At 41.5% G+C, this 7,293-nt stretch overlaps 1 pseudogene; it reads left to right on the forward strand.

Annotated features, from left to right (window-relative positions):
* The first annotated feature begins 1,019 nt into the window (after positions 1-1,019).
* LOC127676716 (uncharacterized) lies at positions 1,020-1,198 on the forward strand (annotated as a pseudogene).
* Positions 1,199-7,293: the final 6,095 nt, after the last annotated feature.

Genomic DNA, 7,293 nt, shown 5'->3' on the forward strand with positions numbered 1-7,293 from the left:
ACTCCTTTTGGTGTCGGGGTTTGGTGACACCAAAATATAGGATGAATCCCCGGGTAAGGCACTCACTGGGTAGCCTTCAGAATCTGCTCCACACATTGCCTCCCTTGTTGCTCCTGTGAGTACTTTGTTCCCTTTCTCAAAGGAACCATAGCATCCTTACTTAAGTCCTCATTCTTCCTGAGCTTCCTGTGCTGGGTGAATTGTAACTTGTTTATTTTGAGCTTTTGGACTAGCATCTGCTTATTAGTGAGTGCATACCATGTGCGTTCTTTTGTGACTGGGTTAACTCGCTCAGGATGACACTTTCTAGTTCCATCCATTTCAATTTTTTCTGATATTAGCATGGCTACTACAGCTTGTTTCCTGGGGCCATTTTCTTGGAAAATTGTTTTCCAGCCTTTTACTCTGAGGTAGGGTTTTCCTTTGACAATGAAGTGTGTTTCCTGTATGCAGCAAAATGCTGGGTCCTGTTTTTGTATCCAGTCTGTTAGTCTATATCTTTTTATTTGGGAATTGAGTCCATTTATGTTAAGAGATGTGAAGGAATACTGATTGTTGCTTCCTGTCAAAAATAGCACTTTTATGCTATTTTTATGTTTGAATGTTTATCTTCTTTTGGGTTTTTTGTAAGAAGATTACTGTCTTGCTTTTTCTAGGGTGTAGTTGCCCTCCTTATATTGGCATTTTCCATCTATTATCCTTTGTAGGGCTGGATTTGTGGAAAGATATTGTGTAAATTTGGTTTGATCATGGAATATCTTGGTTTCTCCATCTATGGTGATTGAGAGTTTTGCTGGGTATAGTAGTCTGAGCTGGCATTTGTGTTTTCTTAGATTTTGTATGAAATCTACACAGGATCTTCTAGCTTTCAGGGTCTCTGGTGAGAAGTCTGGTGTAATTCTGATAAGTCTTCCTTTACGTGTTACTTGGCTTTTTTCTCTTACTGCTTTTAATATTTTTTGTTTGTTTAGTACATTTGATGTTTTGATTATTATGTGACAGGAGGTATTTCTATTCTGATCACTTCTTAGCCTTTTGGCTAAGATCAAGTGTATTTCTATTCTGATCCAGTGTGTTTGGAGTTCTGTAGGCTTCTTGTACATTCACAGGCACCTCTCTATTTAGATTAAAGAAGTTTTCTTCTATAATTTTGTTGAAGATATTTACTGGCACTTTAAGTTGTAAATCTTCATTCCCTTAGGTTTGATCTTCTCATTGTGTCCTGGATTTCTTGGATGTTTTGGGTTACAAGCTTTTTGTATTTCGCATTTTCTTTGATTGTTGAGTCAATGCTTTCTCTTTTATCTTCAGCACTCAAGATTCTTTCTTCTCTCTCTTGTATTTGACTCATGATTTCTTTATCTCCAAATTTGTCTCCCTTTGTGATTTCTTAGTTGTTTCTATGTTGGTTTTTAGATCCTGGATGGTTTTGCTTGTTTGTTTTCATTTTCATGGAATTCTTTAAGAGATTTTTGATGTGCCACTTTCAGATCCTACTACAAAACACTAATCTCAACACAACTGGAAAATCTGGAGGAAATGGACAATTTCCTAGACAGATACCAAATACCAAAATTAAATCAGGATCAAATAGATCAACTAAAAAGCCCCATAACCCCTAAAGAAATAAAATAGGTCATAGAAAGTCTTCCAACCAAAAAAGCACAGGACCAGATGGTTTTAGTGCAGAATTCTGTCACACCTTCAAAGAAGACCTAACACCAATACTCTTCAAACTATTCCACAAAATACAAACAGAAGGAACACTACCTAACTCATTCTATGAAGCTACAATTATGCTGATCCCCAAAACACACAAAGATCCAACAAATAAGGAGCACTACAGGCCAATATCCCTTATGAATATTGACCCAAAAATACTCAATAAAATTCTTGCCAATCCAAATCCAAGAACACATCAAAATGATGATTCGCCATGATCAAGTAGGCATTATCCCATGGATGAAAGGATGGTTCAATAAACGGAAATACATCAATGCAATCCACCTCATAAACAAACTCAAAGGAAAAAAAAACACATGGTCATTTCATTAGATGCTGAAAAAGCATTTGACAAAATTCAGCATCCTTTCATGCTAAAAGTCTTGGAAAGAACAGAAATTCAAGGCCCATACCTAAATATAGTAAAAGCAACTAAAAACTAAATGGAGAGAAACTTGAAGCAATCCCACTAAAATAGGGACTAGAGAAGGCTGCCCCCTCTCTCCATATCTTTTTAATATAGTACTTGAAGTTCTAGCTAGAGCAATTAGACAACATAAGGAGATCAAAGGGATATAAATCAGAAAGGAAGAAGTCAAACTATCACTAATTGCAGATGATATGAAAGTATACTTAAACGACCCAAAAAACTCCACCAGAGAACTCCTCCAGCTGATAAACAACTTCAGCAAAGTGGCGGGTTGTAAAATCAACTCAAGCAAATCGGTAGCCTTCCTATACTCTGAGAAAGAAATTACAGAAATGACACCATTCACAATAGCCACAAACAATATAAAGTATCTTGGGGTGACTCTAACCAAGCAAGTGAAAGATCGGTATGAGAAGAACTTCAGGTCTCTGAAGAAGGAAATCGACGAAGACCTCAGAAAATGGAAAAATCATCCCTGCTCATGAATTGGCAGGATTAATATAGTAAAAATGGCCATCTTACCAAAAGCAATCTACAGATTCAATGCAAGCCCCATCAAAATTCCAACTCAGTTGTTCATAGACTTATAAAGAGCAATTCTCAAATTCAACTGGAATAACAAAAGACCCAGGATAGCTAAAACTATTCTTAACAGTAAAAGAACTTCCAGGGAATCAGTACACTGAACCTCAAACAGTACTACAAAGCAATAGTGTTAAAAAAAAAAAAACTGCATGATATTGGTACAGTGACAGGCAGGTAGATCAATGGAATAGGACTGAAGTCCCAGAAACAAACCCCCACACCTATGGTAACTTGATCTTTGACAAAGGAGCTGAAACCATCCAGTGGAAAAAAGACAGCCTTTTCAACAAATGATGCTGGCTCAACTGGAGGTCAACTTGCAGAAGAATGCGAAATGATTCATTCTTATCTCCTTGTACTAAACTCAACTCCAAGTGGATCAAGGACTTCCACATAAAACCAGTCACACTGAAACTAATATAAAAGAAACTGGAGAAGACCCTTGAGGACATGGGCACAGGGGAAAAGTTCCTGAATAGAACACCAGTAGCTTATGCTCTAAGATCAAGAATTGGCAAATGGGACCTCATAAAATTACAAAGTTTCTGTAAGGCAAAGAACACTGTAAGGCAGACAAAATGGCAACCAACAAATTGGGAAAGGATCCTCACCCACCCTACATCCGACAGAGCACTAATATTCAATATATACAAAGACCTCTAGAAGGTAGATGCCAGAGAGCCAAATAACCCTATTAAAAATGGGGTACAGAGCTAAACAAAGAATTTCCACACGAGGAATTTCGAATGGCTGAGAAGCACCTTAAAAATGTTCAACATCATTAGTCATTAGGGAAATGCATATGAAAACAACCCTGAGATTTCACCTTATACCAGTTAGAATGGCTAAGATTAAAAACTCAGGAGACAGTGGGTGTTGGTGAAGACGTGGAGAAAAAGGAACACTCCACTGATGGTTGGGAATGCAAGTTGGTACAACCACTCTGGAAGTCAGTCTGGCTGTTCCTCAGAAAAGTGGGCATAACACTTCTGGAGGACCCTGCAATACCACTCCTGGACATATACCCAGAGGATTCCCTGTCATGCAATGAGGACACATGCTCCACTATGTTCATAGCAGCCCAATTAATAATAGCCAGAAGCTGGAAAGAACCCATATGTCCCTCAATGGAGGAATGGATACAGAAAATGTGGTATATTTACACAATGGAATACTACTCAGCAATTAAAAACAATGAATTCATGAAATTCTTAGGCAAATGGTTGGATCTGGAAAATATCATCCTAAGTGAGGTAACCCAATCACAAAAGAACACACATGGAATACAGTCACTGATAAGTTGATATTAGCTCAGAAACTCTGAATACCCAAGACACAATTCATATATTAAATGACTCCCAAGAATGAGGAAGGAGAGCTCCCAGATCCTGAAAAAGCTTGTTCCAGCATTGCAGGGGAGTACCAGGACAGAGAAGTAGGAGAGGGTTGATGGGAGAATGGGCAGAGGAAAGAGGGCTTAGGGAACTTATGGGGAGGGGGGAACCGGGAAAGGGAAAATCATTTGGAATGTAAACATAGAATATAGAAAATAAAAAATTATAATAATAGAAAAAGTGAGGAACAGTGGATAAAGGCACTTGCCACCAAGCCTGATGACTTGAGTTGGATCCCCAGAACCCATATGGCAGAAGGAAAGGACCAGCTCTACTAGGCTGTTCTACTATTGGGGCAAAGGTACAGACACATGGAAGCATATGATAAAACATATAAAGCAGGAAAAAAGAAAGAGATGCACATGAACATAAAAGAATACTACAGAACTCCAAATAGATTGGACCAGAAAAGAAATTTCTCCCATCACACAATAATTAAAACACCAAATTCACTAAACAAAGAAAGAGTATTAAAAGCAGTAAGGGAAAAAGATCAAGTAACATATCAATGTAGGTCTAACAAAATTACACCAGACTTCTCACTAGATGCTATGAAAGCCAGAAGATCCAGGGCAGATGTCACACAGACCCCAAGGGATCACAAATGCCAACCCAGACTATACCCAGCAAAACTCTCAATTACCATAGATGAAGAAACAGAGGTATTCCATTACATGAACAAATTCATTCAATATATTTCAACAAATGCAGCCCTTCAAAAGGTAATGAATGGGAAAAAACACAAGAAAAAGAAGGAAACTACACTATAAAAAGCAAGAAATTAATCTTTTAACAAGCCAAAAAGAAGAGACACACACGAACATAACTCCACTTCAAGTAACAAAAATAACAGGAAGAAAAATCACTTCTCCTTAATATCAATGGAATCAATTCTCCAATAAAAAGACATAGACTAACAGACTGGATACGTAACCATGACCAACATTTTGCTGCATACAGGAAACTCACCTCAGGCACAAAGATGGACACTACCACACAGCAAAAGACTGGAAAACATTTTTTCCAAGTAAATTGTCCCAAGAAACAAGCTGATGTAGTCATTCTAATACCAAATAAAATCAACTTTCAACCTAAAGTAAACAAAAAAGATAAGCAAGGACACTTCATACTCATCAAAGGAAAAATCTACCAGGATGACCTTTCAATTCTGAACATACATGCTCCAAATAAAAGGTCACCCTTGTTTGTGAAGAAAAAGCTCAAAGCACACATTGCACCTCATGCAATAATCGTGGGAGACTTCAATGCCCTACTCTCATCAATGGGCAGATCAGGCAAACACAAACTAAACAGAAACAGTAAAACGAACAGAAGTTATGAACCAAATGCATTTAACAGATATCTATAGAACATTTTATCCTGAAATAAAAGAATGTACCTTCTTTTCAGAACATCATGGTACCTTTTCCAAAATTGACCATATACTCAGTCACAAAACAGACCTCATCAGATATATGAATGAAAAAATTCCTTGTACTCTATCAGATCACCATGGAGTAAGGCTGGTCTTCAATAACAACAAAAACAAGAGGCTCCAGCTGAGGGCCATCAGCAGTGGAACCAAGGCGTCACAGGGACCAGTTAGGCCCTGCGCCCACGACCACTGACCTTCGCTGACCAGCCGGGCAGCAAGCAGCTGCAGTTGTGCGGCGCCTTTCCTGCACGGAGGCCAATTCAGAACTCGGCCTCCCACCAGTCAGGAGAGGAGCATCCATCTTGGTTCCGTACTCCAGGAATCGGACAGACTGAGGTACACAAACATAATCCGAGGCCAACACCGCGGTGGTCTGAGCCCGACAGGAGTTGGCCTGCACCCAGGCCCTGGGCGGGTCGGGGGGCCATCGGGGTGCCAACCCAGCCAGGAGGTTTTTTGCCCAGGCCTGCAAGCGCGCCGCCGCCATTTTGCCTGCAGGACGACAGAGAGCTCAGGCGGGCAGACCTGTAACAGGCATAGCCTAGGGCTAACAAAGCGGGGGTCCAGGCCCCAAAAGGCACAGGACTGACCCCAAGAACTGGGCGGCTTGGTGGGCCATCCGTGAGTCAACCCGCCCAGGTGATTGTTAGCAAAGCAGACTCTCCCGGCGCTTTCAGGGAGCGCGGGCGCGCACGCCCGCCATCCTAGTCACCTGGCAAACCCAATTGACAGTCATAGCCCTAGGTGAACTTTGCTCGGACCTTGGCCTCCCAGGCTTTTGCCTGGACTCAGGGACTGGGCGGCCAGGCTAACCTTGTGTGCGACAGCCCGGTTGGCAGATCGGCTGCCCAGCGGAGTGAGCGGAACACAGGGGAGGTCACAGTAGCATACACCCTCAGCACTCCCTGGGAGTGCACACGGGATCCATCTGCTCCACAGACACAATCTGGGGCAAGGCCTCAGGCAGAAGCCCTTAGCTCTACTCTCTCCGCTTCCGGATCCAGATCAGTCTGGGCGGCAGCATTACATCTCCAAGTCCTGCAAGTGGCTAGCTGGGCTTCCAGGCGGCCAGCTGGGAGAAGTCAGTGTGCTCCAGTGAATCCAGCGGGCCCCAGCGGGAGCCTTCGGGTGCCTGCTTTGGGATCGGAACAGCATGGGCAGCAGCACACTGTCTACAAGCAGTGCAGGAGGTAAGCTGTGCACCAGAGGCCAACTGGGAAGGGGCAGCTTGCACTGGTGAGTCCAGCACTGACAAGATAAACTAACACCAGTGAGATCTAGATGGCAAAAGGCAAACGCAGGAACGTCACTAACAGAAATCAAGGCAATATGGCAACATCTGAACCCAATTCTCCTCTACCAACATGTCCTGGATACCCCATCACACCAGTAAAACAAGATTTGGATTTAAAATCACTGGTCATGATGCTGGTACAGGAACACATGAAGGTCATACATAAAGAAATTCAGGAGAAAATGGATCAAAAGTTAGAAGCCCTTGCAAGGGAAACACAAAAATCATTGAAAGAAATCCAGGAGAATACAAAAGCCAACAAGGAGGAAATGCAAAAAACACTTAAAGAAATACAGGAGAACTTTGCTCAACAGGCTGAGGTCATGAAAGACGAAACACAAAAATCTCTTAAAGAAATACAGGAGAACTTTGGTCAACAGGCTGAGCTCATGAAAGAGGAAACACAAAAATCTCTTAAAGAATTACAGGAAAA

Source organism: Apodemus sylvaticus, chromosome 1, assembly GCF_947179515.1.
Source record: "Apodemus sylvaticus chromosome 1, mApoSyl1.1, whole genome shotgun sequence".
NCBI classification, from domain to species: domain Eukaryota; kingdom Metazoa; phylum Chordata; class Mammalia; order Rodentia; family Muridae; genus Apodemus; species Apodemus sylvaticus.